This window comes from Chiroxiphia lanceolata, chromosome 2 (genome assembly GCF_009829145.1).
Source record: "Chiroxiphia lanceolata isolate bChiLan1 chromosome 2, bChiLan1.pri, whole genome shotgun sequence".
Taxonomy (NCBI): Eukaryota; Metazoa; Chordata; class Aves; order Passeriformes; family Pipridae; genus Chiroxiphia; species Chiroxiphia lanceolata.
This window is the reverse complement of record NC_045638.1, coordinates 80,930,503-80,955,448: the sequence shown is the minus strand read 5'-3', so window position 1 is coordinate 80,955,448 and position 24,946 is coordinate 80,930,503. Positions and strand designations below refer to the sequence as shown.

Genomic DNA, 24,946 nt, shown 5'->3' with positions numbered 1-24,946 from the left:
TGTGAGTAGTCCTCTTGAAATCAGCATGAATAGTTATGTGAGTAAATGGTACTCTGAATAAATTAATAATGTGCAATCTGACCATATAGAAATCCTTGATCTGGCACAGATTGCCTGTGAGTCATTCAAATAATGAAAAAAGAAAAATAAGTGATATTCATATGAGTGATGGCTTACTGGATTTTCCTTGTTAGTTTTCATATATGGAAAACTGCAACTTTAATACCTGAATAAATCAAACTGAGAATCTTCAGCTGGAGCTAGCTAAAGGGCAGTGTCTGCAACTCATAATCCATTCACCCCCTTACAAAAAGAAAGGGGATTTTTTTTCCATACCAGTCTATAAACAACATGCTGAAACTTCATGCATAACTGTAATCACCATCAATTTAGTGCTCATATTACAGGGGAGTTAGAAGGTTGGGAACAACTGAGATCCACTTCCATAAACAGCAGTCAAGTAAATAATGTAAGTAAATGCATTGGACTATCTTTAATTTTATACATACATACATATATATATATATATATATATATATACACACATATACATATACATATACATATACATAATATATATATAGGGAAGCATGAGCCAGAATATATTCCATCCTTTCTCCTGCTTTCTCCTTGGTGCTACACGCTGGGCTCCGCAATGCTAACTGAAGTAGAAGGCAGAGGAATAATTTTATAAGCATTGGAAATATGAGGCTTGGTGTCCTTTGGATTTGTATCTTTTGACTGATCAAGGGAAGAGAGATGTGAGAAGGGAGAAAAGATGATCTTCATCTGAACCTTTTCTCTTTGGGCTCTGTTCAAGGTATATACCCTAGCGCTTATAAACTCCTGTACTTCCCTTTGAGGTGTGAATGGGATCTACTTCCAGATTCTACTTCCATTTATTTTCATGAAACCCAGTTAACTTTCTAAATTATGTTAAATTGCATTAAAAGTCAACCTGTAGGTTCCAATGATGTTGAGAAAGATGTGCAAACACACACACCAAACACACACACGTAGCTTCAATTTCACAGAAAAAAAGAGGACTAAAATATAGAGGTGGGTTATTTTTTTTCCCAATAAATTAGGTGGATAGACAAAGTGGGAATATTTTCAGTTTGAGATTGATATTGATGTTGACAAAATTGTAACTTTTTACATAATGGGGCCTTTAGTGGGAAATGTACAATGAAGTAACAGAAAGCACAGTCAGAGGCGATGGCTCACTATGCTAGTTGCTGTTCAGGTCGATAGGGACAGTTCTGTTTTCATTGGATTTTTTGTGACCTATAGAGACAGAAAAAAGAAAACCAGAAAAAAGTTTGAAATACAAAGAACAAAACCATACTCTTAATGCAAATGATATCTCTATTCTTTCCTTTTTTTATTCCCGACCACTCTCTGAGCCTTACTATAAAGTCTGACAGAATAATAAACTGATAAACTGGTACAACGGGTGTAAAAGAGTGCCTTGGTTCCTAAAATCTTATTCCCAAACTGCAGAAAAAAAATTGTTCAAAAGGTTGTTTAAGAACCTCTTTGCATGGCCTGAAAGAAGATATGGAAACTGTTGTGAAAGAGGCAGACAAGTGACTGGCATCATTTTCTGCATAGAGAGAACAGGGAGACAGGATAAGTGACAAGAATAACAGCACCAACTGACAGAAATGTACCTTTGTCATGAGCAATTCAAAACCTCCTCAAGGATATTATTCTGCTGCACATCAACATAGAGCCTTAGCTGAACTGGAGATGCTGGGGGATTTCAGAGAGATTTTGTCTTGTCTTCTCCCTTTTTAGGCAATATTCCTGACAGGGTTTTTGATTTGTTTTTATTTTAAATTATGACCATCATTAAAAACTAGTTTGTAGTTGATTTGCTTAGCAGTTCACACAGGTTGCTTAAAAGGCTTTGGAGTGAAATGAAGCAGCAGGGTTACACAGCTACACAGGGCTGGAGAGGAGAGCTGAGGTGGATGGAGCTGTTCATGGTACTTTCCTGGAAAGGCTGTAGGAAAGAAAGAGAGTGCAGCTTTGCACTTTTCCATCCTTCTGGATTTATGCCATTTTATCTTCCAGTTTAAGACACACAGTTAGCAGCACTGTGTCAGATCTGAGGTGAATCTGGCTGCTCATCCTGTATTTGACAGTGGTCAATAGCAATGATAGAAGAGGATAAGATGCCTGCAGCCATACAATCACCTGGGGTTCAAAAACCTGAGTAACATAAGTATCTCTTATGAAGACAGAAGGAGAGTTGGGGTTGTTCATCCTGGAGAAGAGAAGGTTCTGGGGAGTGAATCCAAAAAATCGGTCTGAGAAACTGCTCAGAGACTTTTTTATCTTTAAGCAGCCAGGTATTTGTTTATTCAACGTTGGGAGCAAGCCAGTTCGTGCTGGACAAACTTGCTCGAAGGCTTCACACAAAATCAGCATTTTTATACAATCTTCAGATGTGATTAAGTGCATATTCAAGTGATTACGACATCTATCTATGCATATTAATAATAGGCGGAGTATAGGTGGAGCTCAGGCGGGGCTTGGGGCGGTGCTTCTCTTGGCCCTCAATTTTGGTGGGTCTGGGGGCTTAAACTCATCTTCCTCAGCTTGACCTTCCTTCTCTTCCATTGTTCTTGACCCACTCACTGAAGCTTGGAAGAAGCCCTGGCTCCAGGCCTATTTCTCCTATTCAAATGTCTACCTGATCCTGTTATATTTCTAATTTATTGCTTCTAGGCCTATTACATGTTCTTGTACTATTCTCTGAAGCTTTGGTCCAGTAAGTAGAACAGAACGAGCACAGATTGTTTTGGATGTTGGTAGCTTGTTAGCAGGCCCAAATTTCTTAGTTAACTCTTTTGGGCCTAACCTCCTGTTTCAGGAGACCTTAGAGCACCAATACCTAAAGGGGACTACAAGAAAGCTGGAGAGGGACCTTTCACAAGAGTATGTAGCGACAGGACAGGGGGGAATGGCTTTAAAATGAAAGAGGGTAGGTTTAGATCAGGTTAGGAAAAAAAAATCTTTACTGTGAGAGTTGTAAGAGACTGGCTGAGGTTGCCTAGAACCTGGAAGTGTTCAAGAACAGGTTGGATGGGGCTTTGAGAAACCCGATCTACCGGGAGGTGTCCCTTCCCATACCAGGGGGGTTGGAACTGGATAATCTTTAAGGTTCTTTCCAACTGAAACCATTCTGTGACTCTATGATAAGTATCTTTAATACTCTTTGGTCAATTTTTTTTCTATTATCTTATCTACTGTCTTTTGGAACCCTTGTATGTCAGTAGGATGCAGAAGGCCTTGTGTTTTATTTCCCCAAAATATTCCATTCCCATCCATTTTGTACCTTTGTTTTGAGCTCTGTGATCTTAATTTCCTGGAGCTGGACATAAATCTGGCAATTCACAGGTCGACATTTGCACTTATTAATCTGATATTGATATATGGAACACTGAAATGATGAGAATCTAAACCCATTGATGTCATTGTCATGGCATCATCTATGAAGAAAGATGGCAGGTGTTTTCCTGCAGAGCTGGGATAGTGACTTGTGATCAGATTCAAATACAGTAATCCAGTTTGGACATGGTGAACCAAGTGGTCATTATGCTCAGAAACACCATTAAGGGGAAGGACAAAATTTCTTAGACTTTAGAATTAAAGAAATCAAGGTCTGTGGAGAGACCAACAGATAAAGTCTGAAAAAATTACACAAGTCCTTTTTGAGACAAAATGTAAGGTTATAAAGCTAAATACAGGTCCAGAAGCATGAAACAGGTCACTTGAGACAAGCACGTGCAACAGACAGCTTTCTCTGTTGTTTTCAGTCTCCTAGGTCTATTAATGTTAACTCACTTATATAGATCATTACAGATTCAATGCTGTCACTGATCTGAATTAATCATTTGGAGATACTGATGGATACTGATTCTAGCCAGAGGACATTACAACAGAAGCTCCTTGCTTTGACTCTCTGAACTATGAATGAATCCTATTCAAAAAAGTTTTAGGGAAGAATCTCATTTTTCAGTCTTGCTGAAGTTAAGTACAGTCAGCAGCAGTGTTTTGAAGGCCTGATTTCTTGGTGGCTTTCTGTCATGTTACCTGGGGAACTGGCTGCCTCTGTTGACAATGAAAAAAATTGTTGTTGATATATAGTGAGTAGTTGAGCTCATTGCAAATCAAAAGAATAATATATTCTTTATACTTTGATCACATACAGATACTGTTTTGAGTAGTGAAATTGAAGAATTTGAGATGTTCTTCCTTGGAAATTATCTCTTTACTATTTTGTGATTTTATGGTTTTCTATCCTTTTGTGATTCTGAAACATCCTAATTCTTTTAACATTGTTCTTCAATGCTTGTGTTTGGTTTTCCTGCAGCTTTTTTGTTGGTGCTGGGAACATTAAAGGTCTCTTGATAAAGTTATTTTGATGTATTGCTATTGCTATTTGTCAAAAGCATTAACCTTCCTACTAATTTATTGTCTTATACACAACGGACTGTTCTTTTAGAATGATGACTTTCTCTTTCTAAATGCACCCTTTTCTCTTAGACAAAAACATGGGGATAAGCAAAATATCTTTTCGTGGAGTCATGGCTTGATTCCTTCCCTGCTCCCCCTCCAGTTCAAACCGAACTCAAATAAGGGAAAGTGTGACAGAAAGCTGTTAATTTGGTTGACAGCGTTGCTTAACTGCAGAGATTAATCTTCATATATGACTGAGTTTTTTTCATCTCCTATTCATCACTGAATGATGTCCAGATGAACTACTCTGGAATAACAGCATGATGAAATTTCAGAACATCTCAACAATCTATAAGGGATAGTGCAATATGTCAGAAAAAGCTAATTTCCCTCAACATTATTTTAAAATAGAGTAATAGTGATATGGCATGGTATTTATAGGGAAATTTGAGAGCAAACCACAGACGACTAGGAAAAAGTCACAGAACGACAAGACTATTGGGCAGTTTGCTGCCATGGCACATGCATGATTGCCATTAAGAATATTTATTTACAAATTGTGCTGTTTTCATACCAGCTCATTATATTAGTTCCTCGTTGTGGAGAGATTTATCTGAGATTAAGAATTATAACAAGCAATGTTATGAACTAATAAGCACATCTAATTTGGATGTTGTTAGAGCATTAAATGGAATTAGTGACAGCACCATTTCATTTCATTTTGGTAAGGTTATTATCCCCTTCCATGAAATGGGGCCATAACTACTTCAGTGGCTGTAATGGGAGCATGCACAATATTTCTTTCTTTCTGTTTTTAGGTTAGCTATTAGATAATGTTCATCATTAGGGAGGAAAAGTGGTCTATTAGAGGGAGGCTTTTTCCTCTGGTGATACAGGAATAAGAACGGTTTGGGTTGGAAGGGACCCTAAAGTTCATATAGTTCCAAACTTCTGCAATGGGGCACACTCTGGGCATTTTTTGTGCCTTTGAGTGAAAGCACGTGGAGTATGCAACAGGATCTTCGTGTTGCAGCAAATAATTCCCAGGACTATCCTGCTGGCATCTCATGCCAGGGCAGGCAGGGGGAACAAGCCCTCTGTTTTGCAAAACTTACATGCAGTGTGTGATTCAGATTCATGATGACTGTGCTCCCCCAACTTCCCAGTTTTTGAGTGGGTTCTAATCAGGGCTACTGAGAGCTGCAGCATTTATCAGATGACTTCCCTTCTTCAGGTCTTCATTCACAAATCCGTTTCTGTGCAACGGTGCCCAAGACAGCACTAATGAGTTCGCTGAAGTGCTGGAAGCAGGATAGCCATGGTTTTGTGGCTCTCTGCCCGGGTTAATCAGCCCTGTTTCTCAGCAGTGCTAATTAGGTGAAGCTGAGATCTCTGTGGTGGTGAGTATATTCATTCTGATGTGCAGTTATTTCAGGCAGCTCTATGTGGCATTGCACTGCACTGGTAGACCTACACTCAGCATCAAGGACATTAAGAGGGAACCCTGTCCAATAGCTCTGTAGGTTTCCAGCTTGCTCTCCTCCAGTAAATGGGGTACAATTTTTTTATCATAAATCATCTAAGTGATAGTCCTTAGAGGCAGACCTACCGCTGGACTGAAGTGCTGCTTCCCCCTGGTCTGAATAGAAATACTGTCATTGACTCAAACAGGATGAAATCCTGACTCCAAGTGAGCAGTAGACAAGTGAAGTAGACAAACTTGTCTGAAAAGCTGCAAATCAAACAGCTATCTAAAAAGTGAGTGTTGGACATTAGCTTGTCAGGTGTTATTGGCTTTTGTCAGTAGCCACCAGAGGCACAGTAACTTTGCTGGCAAGGGTAAGGAGCTCGTTTTAGCACTGTTGTGTAAACAGTACCCCTCTGTGCCTAGCAGCTACAGAAACCAGTGCCCAGAGTGTGCAGACATGCCATACCCAGTGCCAGGGACTGCTAAACTACGCCTATGTACTTTGTACCCCTGGGACAGCCTCACCGGACTCACTAGCATGGGTATGGGAAGCTAGGGGTGCCCTGGGGAGCCCTTAGGGATGACAAAGATCTGATTTGCACATAAAAAAGTTAGGAATGAAGAAATAAAAGCTCAGTGTACACTGAAGGGTGACTGGGGGACAACTCTCACTTCCAGTTGAACAAGGCTTCTTGGGTGCTTTAACGTGGGTCCAAATTTCTCTTCAGTAATAACCCATCCCCTTTCTTCTCTGTCATGGTCAACACTATAAATATTCTTTAAAGACAACCTTCAACAGTAAGACAGGTTCTCCTGAGGACAGCTGACTCCTGGAGCTTGTAGAAAGAGATAAGAATCTGAACAACCACCCCATAATCCAAAAGGAAACAGTTAGTGACCTACTGAGCTGCTTGGATCCCCATAAGTCTATGGGACCAGATGGGATCCACCCAAGAGTGATGAGGGAGCTGGCAGAAGAGCTCGCCAAGCCCCTCTCCATCATCTACCAACAGTCCTGGCTCACTGGGGAGGTCCCAGATGATTGGAAGTTGACAAATATCACACCAATCCACAAAAAGGGCCGGAAGGAGGGCCCGGGAAACTACAGGCCTGTCGGCCTGACCTCAGTGCATGGCAAGGTTACGGAGCAGATCATCCTCAGTGCAATCACACAGCACCTACAGGATGGACAAGAGATCAGACCCAGCCAACATTGTTTTAGGAGGGTCAGGTCCTGTCTGATCAACCTGATCTCCTTTTATGATCGGGTGACCCACTTAGGGGTGAGGGGAAAGCTGTGGATATGTCTACCTGGACTTCAGCAAAGCCTTTGACACCATCTCCCATAGCATTCTCCTGGAAAAGCTGGCAGCCCATGGCTTGGACTGTGCTGGGTTAGGAACTGGCTGGAGGGCTGGGCCCAGAGAGTGGTGGTGAACGGTGCTGCATCCAGTTGGGGCCGGTCACTAGTGGTGTCCCCCACGGATCAGTGTTGGGCCCAGTTCTGTTTAGTATCTTTACTGATGATCTGAACGAGGGGATTGAGTCCACCATTAGCACATTTGCAGATGACACTAAGTTGGGGGGAGTGTTGATCAGCTGGAAGGCAGGAGGGCTCTGCAGAGGGACTTGGACAGGCTGGATAGATGGGCTGAATCCCATGGTATGATGTTTAACAAGACCAAGTGCCAGGTCCTGCACTTTGGCTACAACAACCCCCTGCAGTGCTACAGGCTGGGGACAGAGTGGCTGGAGAGCAACCAGGCAGAAAGGGACCTGGGGGTTCTAATCAACAGGAAGCTGAACATGAGCCAGCAGTGTGCCCAGGTGGCCAAGGAGGCCAATGGCATCCTGGCCTGCATCAGGAACAGTGTGGCCAGCAGGACCAGGGCAGTGATTCTGCCCCTGTACTCGGCACTGGTGAGGCCACACCTTGAGTACTGTGTCCAGTTCTGGGCCCCTCAGATGAGGAAGGATATTGAGGTGCTGGAGAGTGTCCAAAGAAGGGCAACAAGGCTGGTGAAGGGACTGGAGCACAGGTCCTATGAGGAGCAGCTGAGGGAGCTGGGGCTGTTCAGCCTGGAGAAGAGGAGGCTCAGGGGAGACCTTATCACTCTCTACAACTCCCTGAAAGGAGGTTGTAGCCAGATGGGGGTTGGTCTCTTTTCCCAGGTAACTATCAGCAAGACAAGAGGGCATGGTCTTAAGCTCTGCCAGGGGAGGTTTAGGTTAGATATTAGGAAGAAATTCTTTACAGAGAGAGTAATCAGACATTAGAATGGGCTGCCCAGGGAAGTAGTGGATTCTCCATCCCTGGAGGTTTTTAAGAAAAGACTGGATGTGGCACTTAGTGCCATGGTCTAGCAACCGCAGCAGTAGTGGATCAAGGGTTGGACTTGATGATCTCGGAGGTCCCTTCCAACCCAGGTGATTCTATGATTCCATTCTATGATTCTCCTTTGTAAAAGCTATGCGTAATGAACACCCGATGACATACCATGTGGCACCTCCCACATCATGCTGCATGCCCCTGGCTTGGGAGCTGCAGGGGAAGACTCATCACTTGTCTCCATGATGGGGTGCTACAGCCGGCCTTTGCCTGGCTCAGTATCTCCACTCCTTGCCCTGGTAAAGGTTTCTTCTACTTTTCATCACAGATGATCCAGAGGCTGTGGGGAGGTGGCCTGGGCACCTTATGGATCCGCATCCTGGCAGGTGAGCAGGGGGATCAGAAGTGAGGGCTCTGCAGGGTGCCAGCTTCTTCCCGATGATACAGGAATGTCTGTTCCAGTCCTGCATACAAAAATAAGTCTCTGGCTCCCAGGGCTGAGTGTGAAACAGTGCAAGGCTCTGCAAGGTGAATTTGTTTCCCCTTCCGGGGCCCTGGTGCTCATGGACTTTGGTTCAATCCAGTCAGGGAACAGTGGTGGACCTCACAACCACTTGAATTTTCCCAAGCTGCGTTTCTTTGCTGTGCAATTCAAATTTGAAAGCTGCTGCCTTTGTTTGCAGATAGTGTTTTTCTATGAACAGTGTAGAAATTAAATAAAAACTGGAGTGAGAACCTGTTTCTTTTTACGAAAGAAATTTGTTATGCTCAACATGGTCAAACCATTACACTGATTGCTCCCTGCTTGTTTCCATGGCAGGATACCCACTGCTGGTACCGATTGCAAAATTAACATGGTGAACAAGACAGAGGAATCTCTGAGGCCACCTGGAATTATGGAATCATAGAATATCCTGAGTTGGAAGACACCCACAAGGATCATCGAACTCTGACTCCTGGCCCTGCACAGGACAGCCTCAAGAATCACACCATGTGCCTGGGAGTGTCCAAAGTCTTCTTGAGCTCTGGCAGGCACCTGGGAGAATGCATGTTCACAGTTGAGAGTGTGTCAGGACATTACTTTGGTTTAACAAAAGTTAAATTTCGCAATGTCCTACTTGTGAAAGCTCACAATAATACAGTTGTCATCCTTGCAAAATCAGAGCCAAACAGCAGAATTCTACTTCCAGGCAGTAATCTCTCTCTTCTTCCTATTTTCTTTTTTTCTTTTTTAAGAACATTATGTGGGCCTGCTTGGATCAGAATATACTAATTGGATTATTTATGCTGCTTTTGACCAAGTAATTGAAATAAATTGGAGGGCTAATGATGACACCGTTTTGGTGAACCCCCATGGTATAAACAGCCATAGCAGGGAATTAGGCTGTTTTGCAAAAGCATTTTCTGAAATTATGGTCTTTGATCTGTTCTCCTGTGGTAAATTGGCGCTGCACCGATGGTCATAAAAACAATTAGTGGCGAGAGAAATTGGGTTACTGTTTTAGTGGAACAAGATCATTCTCTGTGGGTGCCAAACACACTTTTTTCTCTCTCCCTTGACCTTTTTTAAACCTATTGACGGGGATAAAACAATATATTCACACCCAATATTTCACTCAAAATGGGACTGTACTATAGTTCCTTCCCATATCTGTGGCTCATCTTTTGGCCTCCAGCTTCTCACACAAGCCATTTCACTCCTTTTCTTGCTCGATGCCCCAGAGACATCTGCTGTGGCTCTGAGGACCACTGGGTGAATCTCTGCTCACAACCCTGAGTGCCATGTACTCCCCAATTACCTCTATTTTGTGAGCTGAAGGTTGCATCTTCCTTGCCTGTAGGTGTAGCCACAGAACAGCAAAAGAAGAGACCATCTCTCCCTGCTTCCAAAGCTGTCATCCCTCAGCCCTTGTCGCTGCTCACCCATGCTGCAATGTGTGACTAATAGCAGTGGGCTGCTGCTCAGCACTGAGCATCAGGGCAGAGCTGCACTCTCCTCTGCCATGCCTGTGAGCAGCACAGTGCTAAAGGTGGTCTAAACATTTCCTATGGTATTATCAGTCTATTCTGCAAACCACAGTGAATGGAACAACACAGGGAAAACCACAAAATACATGCTGCAACTGTTGGCTTTAGGGATAACCAGATTCATAGAGGTAGGGAAAAGGTATCAAAACAAACCCTTGGTTCTTGGCTGATGTGATATATACTGTTGAAAGTAAAAGTACTGATAATCAGGAAACTATTCTACTGCATCAATATGCTTGACAAGCTAAAAAATAGCTACAAAATTTCATGAATATTTCTATGTAAACTGCATTTAAATTAATGTCAATGCTTCCCCTTGCAGATTATGAATTAGCAACTATTCTTCTGTTAATGTAAATTTAACTTCTTATTGTTGTTCTTTGCTTTTGTACCAACTCTCTTCCACTAGAAACTGAAGCGCAAACTTCAGAAGGATACTTCTCAAAGCGTCCAGATGGCAACAATAATTATTTATTATCTTTAGCTACCATGATTATGCTGCCCAATCTGTGATATTGTAAATCAGTTTTCAGATGGTCATAGTAGTTGTAGTAAGTTTTGTGAAAAAAATTGCTCATTATATGTTTGTTCAGAAGGATTGAACCAGAACACTGCAACCCTTTCAACATGAGTAAATCAGTGTGGAATTTTAGATCTAAAAGGGACTCTGAGCGTGGAGCGACCAGTGTGATGGGATGCTCAGAATGAGGAATACATCATTCATGTGGAACAGAGTCTAGGTTTCTCTGAAATCCACACCCCCAAAGTGGGTTCAATCAAGGACTGTACTCTTTTCCTTTTACTGAAGACAAATTGTAGTGTAAAATGAGAGAAATTTCTTCTTTGGGCTAATGCAAAAGCATGACGTTCAGTTGCAACCGGACTGATATTCTGAAGTGAGGGTTCAGCTCTCGTGCAGTTTTTGAGATTTGCGTGTTTTCATTACAAGCTTGCATAGGTTTTGCCCTCCAGAGTTTATTTTTCCCCTTAACCTAATTCTATCCAATCTGTCAGCTTTTCTTAGTAATGTTCTGAGGCCACAATTTTTTTTCTTGCTGAAAATATTATCTCTAAGTGTTCTATATTTGCAGGGTAATGGTGACATTGAAATGAAGGGAATGACACACTGATTTTCAGCAAGGCTTTCATAAATTGTCTGCTTAGATTTATGATGTGCCACTTGATTTACAGCACTCCTTTTTTTTGTGCATGCTGTTATCTGTTAACATTTCTACAATAGCCCTCTTTTTTTTTTTTTGACTTCTCAGAGGCTAAAGTAACACATCTTTACAATGTTATTTTTAAATTTTGATAACTCAATAGTCACAATTTCTGACTCTTAATAAGGATAGAGCTGGTTTTCCAAAATATCATTTTGTCTTGAGCTCCTGATGCCTTTGTTCTTCATCTTACAAGTACTGTTGAAAGAAATGCTGTTTAAATTTTAAAGGTTCCAAAACTTACTCTGACGAATAAATCTGTTTTCTGGTACTCTCAGAATTGCTCCGCAGTTTGAGGTATTTTAGATTCCTCAGGGTCTCCAGGTTTTTTTCCAGAAGATGGTCAGTGGTCAAAGGTGCTAAGTTTCTATTTTGTCAAGGCATGAAGACTGAATTTTATTGCTTCTGTAATGAACCCACTATAGTATCTTGATTGGAGGGAGTTCAAGGAATTTTCCCTCACATCCCATATGGCAGTGGACTTATGGCAATTAAGAGTCTATTTATGGTCCAGAGCAGCTTTTCCCATGCTCTAGTACATAAATGCCATTCAAGTGAGTGCCTCTTCCTGCCTGTGTGCATTACCAGGGACTGGTCTTGCCACCCATCAAGGATATATTAATAGATCACATTCTCCTTCCAGCTGAAGGGAAGAAAAATGATGATTCAGATAATTGCTACAAACTCATAGGAGGCTCTTCAGGTTCCACAAAGCTCCAGTTTGCCTTTTGTCCATCACTGGCTAAGACTTGTCACTGGAAAACTTGTCTTTCTGATTGACAACAGGTGTTACCTACTCAGGCCCATGCTACTCGGTGAGAAAGGTGTTCCCGTCCCTTGTGGCACCCATGAAACTTATGGGTAAGGTTTTAGAGAAAGGCACAAAACTGTTTTCAAAGGCTGCTAGGGGGTGGAATGTAATGCTTTGTTCTTTGCCATTTAATAGGCAATGACTTTCAACAACAGAGAAACATAGAAGTACAAGCATGGCAGGAATGTATTGCAACAGTATTAACAAGGGGGTTATTAGATTTAAAAACAGATATACAGAAGTAACTGAAAACCATGTACCTATTTATATTGGATTAACTCCGATGTCAGGTTTCTCTTTTGGCTGACAAGCTGCCAGACTGCTCACAGGTACTTGGTATGTGGCATCAGTCTTTTGGCAAAACCCTTCTGTCAGTTTTTACTGTCCAGGAACAAGCACCATGTTGGGCTTGCTTGGTGCTTTGTGGATGAATCACCTCCCTACCTGTCTTTAATCTCTGTGTTCACAGCCCCAAGGTCCTTAGGTTGGTCCAATACCAGGAGTGTGATGCGGTAACCAAGAACTTTGGAAATAATCCCAAACATGTCCAGTGTTGGTTTTGGCTGTCACAGCCAAGGTTCTTGATTGTCTGTTGGACTTCTCATGTGATTTGATCTGTATTCTCCTCTTTTTTTCATTTAGTTTGAGGTCCACTAGGCTATTTTCCAATGTAATCTAAGACTGAAGACACTGTGGTTTGTGGTCCACCCCCCCCCTTCCATTTCTATAAGCATATTTCCCAGTAATTTAACAATTTTTCTCCAACCTTGAAAATTGTCATGACAGGTTTTTACCTCCTACTTCACTGGGTGGCCATGGTTAGGCTTTCTATAGCCTAGACTCGTGTGCATCTATGAGAGCCAAGGATGTAAGTGAAATTGATTATAAGAAATGCCAACCATGTGGCTGATGTTCTCCCTGCTCTTGCATGAACACAGATGATTTCTGCTGTGATTTGGGAGCGTGTCTGTCTTGGGCAGATTTCATATGGAGATCAAGACAAGGATGAACAAGATGCTTCAGACAGCACTGCTGAGGGAAAAGAAGAATAAATGCTGCCCAAGATAAGAAAAAAAAAAGGAAGAAGAATATATTTCCTATCATCTTGAGACTGTTGGCTAAAAGAGCCAAACTTAAGGCCCAGCTTGTCAAGATATATAGCAACATCTGGTTGTGCAAAGCCTTTGAATATAGACAAAGCAAAAAGCTCCTACCTGTGTGACAACCAGACTACATGTACAAAATAACAAGGCTTTTTCAGTCCATATGAAGCACATTATCAGTTACTTTACTGCCAAGCACTATGAAGAAAGATGCAGTGCAGAATTTGCTATTACTGATGATCGTTTGTCTAACTTTATTCCTTTAATCTTTTACTGGAATCTTCTTAAGCTCAGATTTAGGAATGCAGTGACTTCTCTTGAGACTTTGGCTGCTGCTTGTATCCTCCCCAGCTGTCTACTCTATCTCTGCTGCAAGTCTAGGTAGCAGTGAAGGTGATTTTAGAAAGCCATGATGTTTGCTATGGCCTTTGCATATCTTTTTCATGAGTATTAAGGCTGTCTGTATGCTGACTGGGGAGGGGACGTGAAAATATCTAAACCTTCTCAGCTATTCTAAGAGTTACAATCATGGAAATATTCAATGATAAATGCTATCTGTGTACTGTTTTAAAGATCTTGTGCCTATTCAATTTGCTTCCATTCTTTTCTAATTATCTTTAAATTTTAATTTGGTATTTCTAGGTATTTTCTGAGGCAGAGAAATGTGAGAATTCTATGGTGGAAATAAGACCTAGAAGGAGGATACACCAAATCAGCTCTATTCCTGAATGACCAGGGGTATCCTGTGCTTCTGCCAGAGTGCAAAGGATACACTAAGTTCAAAGATTTGGCAGCTAGAGCTCGGAACTTTCTTGAGGGAAAGAGAAACATCTTGTGAGAGAAAAAAACCTTTAGACAATGCTCTTTCCCCACCCTTCATTTAGAGAAAAGCAACTGAGATGCAGTAATAACACACTCTGACACAGCTGAGAGCCGGTACACAGTGATAGGAGGGAAAACACAGGGACCAGGACTGTCTTTTAATTTGGCCATTGCCTGAGGATGACAGGAAGCTGCTGTCAATCATGAAGTGAAAAGGACGATATTTTAGTGTGCTTGAGACTGCAAAAGGGGCTCTTTTATTCCTTCTGTGATCTATGAGTAATTTCTGACATAAAACCTCCAAGTCACCTGCAAAGCCAATTTGGGAGAGAATGGTAACAAACATTTCTTCTAGGAGCTCTGGAGAAAAAAAAAAAATAGAAAAATAATTCCTGCCCTTTATTTTACCTGGTATTATCTGCTGTACAAATGTCATTAAGTGACATTTCTCTCCTACAGCCATCCAGTATATATGAGGATTATTATTCCCTTCTTCTCTCTTCCACTGAAAAACAGATAGTGTCTGACAGTTAATGAGGGGGACTCTAATCTGACAGCACTATGAAAGCTGCTGACAGAAAAGATCTTGATAATGGCATAAGAAATTCTTTCTATCTCAGGCTACCATTAAGGTACCTGTCTGTAGCTGGGAAGCCAGGACATTCTCCTATAATAGAAGCTTGTTAGATCTGAATCCTCTTGTACTTCTGCAACCTGTTTAAGAGGAAAACCCAAAACAGCTGTAGGGAAAATAAAGGCATTCAAAATATAAGGGCTTATTTAGATTAAATTCCTAAATGGGAGTTTGTTGCCATTATTCTGTGCTGAACAATTAAAGTGGATTTTGCTTTCAGTTACAGCATTATCCCAGAGTTACTCTGAGTAATACTCTGCATACATATGTATATAGAAATAGAGATTTCGCTGTGGGAGGTACTGTATATCATGGGGGACTTTCTGAAGTGGAGAAATTGCTGTGCAAATTTACATGGTGGACTGCCTATGATTTTGCATAGTACAAGCTGTTCTGGATTGCCTGCACTAGACCATGTGGCACAGACAGAAATTGTCTCCTCAGCCTCAGTCCCGTACCTTCAACCCAAGATACCAGTCTGTGGGACAAGGAGTGACATTTCTCTGAGGTGCTCCCAGAGTATTTCAGAGCAGAATTTTGTTCTAAACATGCATTCATGATTTTTACTTTGGTATGGTCGGCCCTATGGTTTTAAACTATTAGGACTTTGGACACTACTGGTGTTGGGGAGGCAAGTTTCTTACTACCAAAGGGCAGAAGATGAACATCAACCATTTGGACACAGCTTCGTGTTGAGCACATGCAATGATTTAATTTCTGAGATCTTTTATTGTGCTTGAAGAAGGGGTTAATGCAGACATAGGGTGGAGGTTAAGAGAAAGGCAGTGGTGGCAAGTGCAGAAAACAAACTGTAACCAGAGAAGTTGAAATGAAGATTTGTTTTCGGAGTCCAGCACAGAGGAATTTTAGCATCAAGTTTGCTACTTGTTCAGTCTTTATTGAACTTTCTCAAAGGGTTGTTCTTTATATGTGCGTCTCAGTAAAAAAGAGAAACACATCGCTTTGATGTAGGTTTTCTTTCTTTAAACAAAGAACAGGCCATCCAGGTGCTCAACCCTCCCTAAGAGGAAAGCTTAAATAAGGCAGCCAGTGTACCCAGCCTGTCCCTTGCATTTTGGAGGGTTAAACTTCATGTAAATTTGTGAAGCTGGCACATATAAAAGCATGCTCTACCCTCTGTATTTTTTCCCACTGGTATGTTGTCTGCTCACAAAAAGTGGTGTTTCTATGTCATTTTCTCCAGATATCCCCATTGGTGGTTGTTGTTGTTGTTGTTGGGTTTGCTTTTGGTTTTTTTCCCCCTACCTACACATTCCATTTTAGTGTGCCATCTGCTTTCAACCTGCTTAGTGTTATACTCCAGCTTTTAATGACAGAGGAATTCAAGTGCCTGGGTCTGTATTTTATTGCTAAAGATGGCATGGAGACCTTCTTTAAATGGTTCCAGTTCATCTAAATCCCCTGTTTGGATGGTTTTCAAAGGCAGCTTAGGGTTATCAAGCTTCTACTGCAGATCTTGCCAATCTTTTTAAAAGGACTCTCTCTGAGGTTCTTTAACTTCCTAAACACTCCTTTTTGCCTACTTCAAAGCTAGGAAATATGTTTTTTTTAATGTGAAATTTTCATACATCCTTGTCTTAATTTTTCTTGACAGATGCAAGCTGTTGTGTGACCTAAAATCGAGGAAAAAAAAAACCAACAGAAACCCTACCTTAAAAATATTTAAAATAATTTTTGTCATTTTTACACTTCAGACTGAAACTTTCTTAAATACCTGATGCTTTAAAGTCTTGAGTCTTGCTTATATCTGAAGAAGAGACTGAATTAAAATAGTGTAGACCTTCAACTTGGGAATCTATGTTAATTTTGAAGTGTTTACAACTGCTGGTAGCTGCAGTAAGTACCCCAGTCAGTTTCAGCTACTTTTTGTTTCTCCAGCTTTGGATATTGCAGCTTTCTCTGTAGGCCAGCTTTCTGAAGTTCAGCAAATAACCTCCATGAGTGTCCTGGGGCTGTTCTCCACAGTGGACGCTTCTCCTCCCTGACATACGCAAGGGATTGTGCTGAGCTGGAGGCAAACTGCCAGTGAGGACAGATTGCACTGAACCATTCTTTTCTTCAGCTTAGGCATGTGGTCCATGTGTGCAGAAGAGTCCTGCTTTGGCATTGCCTGTTGTGTCCCGAGTGGCTGTCAAAGCAAGAAGGCCACATAAATTGGCAAGGAGCAATAAAAAAGTGCACAGTGTTATGTTGTTTCAGGGACTTTTGTACCCACAGAACACTGGGGTTTTTTTGGGTGGATTTTTTAATAGATGTTTTATTCCCTTCGATTTTAAACTGTGATTTCTACTTGCATATATGTCTATATGAAATCCCAGTGGGCATTAATCTGCATCTTTAAGCACTTTAAATATCTTTACAGTGTTGTTCTTCACTTATCTGTGGGGAGATAACTCCTCAGTGGAAGCTAAAATTCTTTATAGAAATACCTCTGCTGTACAGAAAAGATATTTTTCTCCATGAAACTTGTGGATTGGTTTTGTTAATATTCCCAAGTAATTTCCCAGCAAAGATCAAATTCTCTGTTATATTTTGTACATTTACCCAGAAATCTAAGAGAAACTTTTACCCCTTTTTTTTTTCTTTTTTTGTTAGTGGAAAAGTCTAATTGGAATGGATGAAATGACATTATTAAATGCCAGAATGAAGATCACTAGGGAAATAATCGAGCTGCTGATACTCTGATACTCTAATGTTAACTCAGTGCTTCTAAATAATCAGTAATCAGCAGCTTGAATTAGACTGAGATAGATAGAGCTAAGTGCTTGACTATTCAAAGTGAGTGTAAGAGATTTTTGGGAAAAAAAATGTACTGCATTAAATATGCAGGACTAAAGAAATCATACTTCTTTTTTATTTTAGGTAAACACATTATATTTTGATATATGTTGGTCTTTCTTCATGTGAATCATGAATCTTGCAGCACTTCAAACCCGATTAATATTCTTAATTGCTCTCCCTTTTTCATTCTTGCAGCTGGCAGATGGAATGCTGCAGATCAGACAGTGCCATATCAGTAGTGTTTATACTGTCTGTGAACAAATGGTGTTATAGCCTGCACGTTTATCCCCTTTGATCCATACACAACTGAAGCAAGGTACAATAATCAAGACTTGCTTTTTTAATTTTTTTTTCTTTCTTTTTCCTTTCTCTGTGGTGTTAAGCCTGTTGGGAGCAGATGACAGGACATGGACTGTGAGCCAATTTCTGTAATGACAAACAATTTTCAACAAAAAGGACATCTGGAAATCCTAGGACAACTACATCCAGAATGGATATCTGCATCCCTTCTCTCTGGACAAGATAAGCTAGAGAAATGTCTGTCTTCCAGTAAGTTGGGCTGAAAACTATTAGTGGGAGTGTCAGCAGTTTTTGTGATTTTCTGTGCCAGTGCTAATTAGGGTGGATATACAAAGAATCCAAAAGAAAGAGCATAATATCAGTAAGAAGCTGAGAGATTATTTCTAATTAGCTGAAAAGTGAATGAAGGTTCAATATTTCCTTCTGTTTGCTAGGGGCAAAGAATGTGTTCTCTAAATTAAAGAATCCTAATTACTCTAGAAATTTAAGTTTTTCAGATCTTTCTATTTCTTATGTGTTTTCAAACTACCTTCCAGGTCAAAGAATGACTTTTCTCACTAGCAGCAATGCAAAATCTATTTTGATAGGAAAAGCAAGACCTTCCTTCTCTGTCATGACTGTTAGCAAAACCAGTAGGTGAAGAGTGACCAGTTCATTTTATAATGTGCACATTGGTTTGTTGATGTTAAAATTAGATGACATTTTATGTGGTCAACATTGCTATCATAATCTATGTGTTTACAATGTGCCAGTTGTTCTCTCCATTGTTGTTGTTGTCATCGAACTTACATTTTTGTAGCAGTATTTGTCGTGATGCTAAATTCTCATAGTTGCTGCATAGGTGTTGTAAAGTGTTTCATGCATTCTGTGCTGGAAACCAAGGCATCATGGGGTTGCATGCGGTACCGGCACCTTTCTTATTTTGAACAAAACTACCTCATTCTTTTTTTTCTTTTTTTTCTGCTTCAGTGTCTATAATAATTATAATTAAATGAAATTTGTTGAGGTGTTTCATGTTTCTGGTGGGGTAAAGATGTGTCTTTTTGATTTGATTTACCACTCTGATGTACAAAATGCCAAATTTTCCCTCTGGCAACATGTGACAGTTATAACACCATTCTCATTCCAGGCAGGTTTCAGGCTAAAACCTGAGGTGTATTAGAGAATTTGTCTGATACAAATTGGCCCTGTTCTTGCAGGACACCAAATCAACAAGTCTAACATCTACAAACCAGGATTTTTTTCCTTCCTTCCAGGCATCCCATCACTGTTGTTCTTTGGCGTCTGAACTCATGGTGAACTGAGTTTATCTTCATTAGATAAATCTATCTTCAAAGATAGGCTTTCTCTTCATTACGGGATAATATAATGTGTAAGTGAAAATTGGTAATGAGATGTTACTGCTCTTGGAGTGTGATTTATTAGGAGGAAGCAAAATTCTGGTTAAACAAATACACTTCTATTCGAATGTTGACAGAAGATGAGTAGAGCATCTGATCATTCCTTATATCTTTAAGAAGTGGCTTCCTAATGAAATCAGATACTTTAAGTATCTAGATCTCTAGCTCAAAACTTATTTGACATTTCATTATCATATGAATTACTTTTTTAGCTTGGCAAGTTTAGACATAAAACTTGGATACTAAGTAGTGTGTGAAAAATTGACTAGGGGAATTATAAAGATTCTAATATCTCAGCATTTTCTTTGCTTTTATTGATCACTGCAATCTTGATGATGTGTCAGCAGCCAAAAAGCGTTCTAAGTAAGTTGATGTATTAAAAATGATGCAACCTTTTATCTAGATTTATATTAGATGCAATCAGATGACACACAACTGTGATCTACTTTGTGACTTTCAAAATTGGTTACGTCAAAATCAAAGGAAATTTGACTGAATAATATTAATATTTTATTACTAGTTGTCCTTATTTATTCAGATATTTACTTTGATATGGTCCCTAACATTTATTCTGAATGAAAGTCTAGAGACTTATAACCACCCTAGAAAATGTAGTTTTCCAACAGAAAATTGTTTGTGTTTAAGTATAGTATATGCTTAGGTGTTACAGAACAGTTGCATCACCCTAGCTATCACATTTTGGCTTTTTACAGGTTTTAGTGAATTATATCCTGACTAAAACAGAGAAAAATTGTTGTTAACAAATGTGACAGTTTCTGTTGGGATTTTTTTTAAAGTTGACTAGATTAAATTGGATTTATCTGAAACCTGATGTGTCATGGAATAAACTGGGTGGAGTGTTTGGTTAAAATATAGGTTTTAACTCATGTTAGCTAAATTATATACCCTAAAAAGTAAAGAAATTTTTAGTTGCTAAAAATGCATGTAACAAGTAAAACGTAGAGTAAAAAAAAAAGACTGAGAATGTCAAAATGGTGTTTAACAAAGAAGTAGTTCTGTTTTATAATAAATCCCAGCCACATCTAAATTACTGCCATATCAGCTGCTAAAGCTTTCATTTTTTATCGCTTATTACCCAGGTAAGGCAGGGGAACAAACAACCATATATATGCAAAGCTCTTCCTTGTGTAAGTCACTAAAGGGGAGTGGTCTAGGGAGAGATGAGTCTCAGGGAAAGATGGGCTCAAATCTGTATTCTGTCACAAACTTCCCCTGAGGTTAAGCAGGGAAAGACCATAAATTCCATATGTAAAAAAAAGGGATTGTTTTCATTTTCAGCTGGTCATAAAATACCAAGGGCTGTTGTAGACCTAAGGAGAGATTTGCTCTGCTTTTCCTACTTTCCTAAGTGAGGATTACTGAACTTTTTGGTTTTACAGTGTGCTCTGAAGTCACAGAATGGGTTTCCATTCATCAGTCTGGAAACAAAGATCATTACACAGAGCAACCTAACACTGTCTAGCAGAACTGTTTTGGAAACCTCTGAAGAGAAGAAGAAGGAAAAAAAGTTAATAATATGATTGGATCAACACATAAATAAAAAAAAACCAAAACCACAAAAATGGTATGTTTCCAGGGTGTGAGTAAGAGAAGACGGAAGGAAAAGAGACAATTAAATAGTGAAATGACAGTCAAAAGGAAGAAGATGCATTCTGACCTAGAGGTCATTGGGGACCTGCGTGTCTGGAAACCCAGGACCCATTGTGTCTTTCTGCTTCTATCTACTTCCTTCATCTTCTGCTTTGGTGACACTGCATTTTGGGGGAAAATCACAGAATATTCAGAATTGGAAGGGGCCTAAATGAAAGATAATCCTTAAGGAAACCTCATGTGTGCCCAGAGTTTGTTTCTTCACACTGTCAAGGTAGATGCCACATATCTGCCTTTTTTCTTCAGAGGGTGCTTTTCTTCCTTTGATGTTCCTAGGGTTCGCCCAGACCTCTGTATCTGCCTGGTCTTTTCTCTGGGAAGACTTCAGCAACAAAACTGATCTCAAATTCCTCTACCAGGTTACTTCCTGCCTTCCACCTTTACCTCTGAAAAAGTCCATTCATTTTCTATGCTAGCCTCTATTCCTCTTCACTCCAGAATGTGCTCAGAACACATCTGACTTTCAACTCAGCTCTCTATTGTCTTGCAATTTTAGCATGTGTCAAATACAAACCCAGAAGCATATCTTTTCCCACTTGCTGTTGTTAACTGATTGTTTCTTTGTAGGTGAGGATTTTCTTCAAGGAAAAATATCACTAATGCAGCAGATATGAAAATATATTTTTTTTCTGCATGGATATGTTTCTAATATCCTTTTCCAGCAATAACTGAGCAAACAAAGCAAGGGAATTTTATGTTGCTGCCTAGTCAAACTCTCTTCCTGTCTGCTGTGCTCATGCATGTTACAGCAGGAATGTACATCAAGTCAACCAGCTTTGTCTCTCCAGAGCAGCAAGGTGGGCTTTAATCTGCAGTAGAAGTCCCCCTGATCTGTCAAAGAAATTCTTTCTGTTAACTCTAGTAGCCCAAAGCCTCCCACTGTGCTCCCTTACTTTTCTTCCCTATTGCTACTTCCACATTGATCTGAACTTCAGTTGCGTGATCCTGACCACAAAGTCTAGAGTCTCTTTTAGGTGCTGTTTCTGCTGCTCATACCTGACATATTGCACCTCAAGAACTAAGGGAGATTCATCAGGACTGTACTACACTTCTTCCAAATCAGACCTTCTTTGAGAGCAGAAGAAGTGGTGCCTTCTGTTTAACACTGCTGGCCCTTGTCCAATTTTCAATATCTAATGGGAGGATTTTTATATTTGAAAAGTGATGCTTGTGTATGCAGCCAAAATTAAAGACAGTTTTCTATTCAAGGTAGAGTTCAAGCAGTCTCTGCCTCAGGGATTCCTGCCCTGCTTTTCCAATGCTTCTTGAAAAGCTCCAAGTTGTGCCAACCAATTTGTTCCCTGATCTTTACCAAGACAGGATGCCATTCTAAAACAATAGAAAGTGACCACTGTCTTTTTTACAACAGGCCATAAAAGCATAAAAATTACACTGTGTTGAAGGTATATAAAAACCTCAGAGTCCAATAAAGCCAGCTGATGGAGCTGAAAGCTCTGATAGCCTCTGTAAGGGGCACCTTTGGCTCAGTGTCTGCTGAGTGATGTCCATATGAAAGGGGTACTGTTTGGGAGGAGAAGTACAGGGATTTTGCTTTTAACTAGCCTAGATTGAATAGAGAAAGGCAGGTGGGGGCTTCTGAGAAAGCTGTGTATAAGGGATGGTTTTTTGGGACTGGACTTAGGAACATGGCCGAACCTCTAGACATCGGTGTGGTTTGTACTTTCCCGATGAATGAGAGATGAAGGACGTAGAGGTAGGTGTGGAAGACCAGAAAGATCTTAAAAACTATTCTGGGAAATATCTTAGTAGTCATATTCTTTTCCAAGGTGCATACCAGTAAGCTTTGGTTGCTATTCTGAAAAAGAACTGTAAGGACAATTTTGGAAGGAAGCAGGCTTTCACAAAGCCTGGATTAACAGCTGAAGAATGAAATCCACATACACAACACAGAGAAAGTGAGGATTATGAATTCTATCTGGGGGGAAAGGTCCAAGTCCAGATGAAATGGCTTTCCTTAATATTTCCTTAATATTTCCTCAGTGCTCTAGATTAGTACAGCATTTTGGGGTGCACGACACTTTTCTCAGCTTCTTTTCAGCCAAGTGAGCAGCACTGGAGCAGTAAAGACTGTGCTGTCCCTGGGGCAGGTCAGTCCTGTTCTATTCGTGTTTCTGTCCAGGAGCGTCACTTGCACCAGGACATCACAGGGATACCACGCTGTTACAATGAAAGTACCTTCTAGTTCTCCCCATGCTATTTATTTCATTCCAGTTCTGCTACCCTGTGCCATATTTTTTGTAGAGAGAGCACTACACAGGGCTCTACAGTCACCCTAGATGATTTTGCATTTGTGTGGATTGCTTGGCAGAGATGGGAGAGAGATGAAAGGTACAAGCATACTCCTTTCTTGTCATAAAAGGCAAGTGTAAAGGGACCAGGGGATTTTGTGGCTGAAGACTCTTGTCTATGTACTCTGGAGTCCTTATGACTTAAGTTTTATATCAGTGAAGCTTTACTGATTGCAACTTATTTCCTGACTCACGTCATCTTAGAGGAGATCAGCACCTGAGCTATGCAGCTCAGACATGAATTGCCAGCTACATCTTCATGGCATCCCTGGTGGCTGAGGGAAGAGGCTTTATGTTGGTGGAGTTCCACCTAAATGAGAGAAAAGCTTTGGGAAGATCAGAGCTGTGCTCAGCACCTTGCACAGCATGGGGCTTTCCTTCTTTCAGCGTTTGGTGATTTCCAAAGCACAACCGCAAAAAAATTCAAGTTGCTTGACTGTACAACGAGTTCAAGTATGTACACATATAACAGTCCTGTGAATGATGTCATCATTCTCTGAAACAATCCATTAATGATGTGATTTCAGTAAAATGGGATTTTTACCCCTCCACAGAATGGAAATGGGGACTGTGAAGGATGCTCTTTCAGGCTGTAAAATATGACTATAACCTTACTGACAAACACTGCTGGGGTTATCCTTCATGTGAAGTTTAGTTTTAGTTTTGTCCTCATCAAAATTTCTCTGGAATGAACGGTGAAGAAATGTGATTCCCTGAGTTACTGAGAGCAGGAGATCTGTCTAAGAAGGCTCCAGGATTCATGTTGGCCCATTTCTGATGGGCCTGCCCTCTTTAGTGTTCTTATTTATGGACCTGTTAACAAAACACTGCTTTGGGATATATTTTTTTTTCCTTTAAGGGAAAAAGCTTTCACATTTGGTCTGGAAATGAGACTGCTTAAGCTGTTGCTCATTTTGCACTGGAGCTGCCACATCTGCAGCTGGAACTATGCCAAGGCTCTGATGGAAGAACAAGCAGATGGACTTCTAACCTTTACAAAGGGTATATTACAGCAAAGCAAATGGGAATTAAATTAAAGAAGCCATACATTCGGTCATTTTATATGAAAATGGGTAAAGTTCAGACATATCTTTGTATTGGAAACAGTTCTGTGCTCTGGTTTTGTTTTATTTTATTTTATTTTGTTGAGAGGGAAAGGAGGAGTTCCTCTGCCCCAGTGGTGCCATAGAAGGAAAGTAAAAATTCATTATTTTGTTCCAGACACAAACATTCTTGGTGAGAAAACATTAGAATGGAATGTAGAATTGAAATTTCATGTTTTAACCCTGGCAGGCAGTTAACCCCCATCCAGCCACTTGCTCATTCCCCACTGGTAGGCTGGGGGGGAGAACTGGGATTGTAAAAGGATGAAGACAGTTTGATAGGTAAAGCAAAAGCTGCACATGCAAGGAAAGCAAAACAAGGAATTAATTCACCACTTCCCATGGGCAGGCAGGTGTTCAGCCATTCCGAGGAAAGCAGGGCTCCATCACGTGTAATGGTGACTTAGGAAGACAAACACCATCACTCTGAATGTGCTAGAGCAGCTTTGGTGGCACTGAATGTCCATACAGGGTCA

General features: G+C 40.5%; 1 long non-coding RNA gene across 1 annotated transcript; it reads left to right on the top strand.

Moving 5' to 3' along the window:
• The first annotated feature begins 19,278 nt into the window (after positions 1 to 19,278).
• Positions 19,279 to 20,909, top strand: LOC116782255. Its single transcript, XR_004355176.1, has 3 exons — positions 19,279 to 19,359; positions 20,488 to 20,535; positions 20,788 to 20,909. It is a non-coding gene; the product is annotated as an uncharacterized LOC116782255 (long non-coding RNA).
• Positions 20,910 to 24,946: the final 4,037 nt, after the last annotated feature.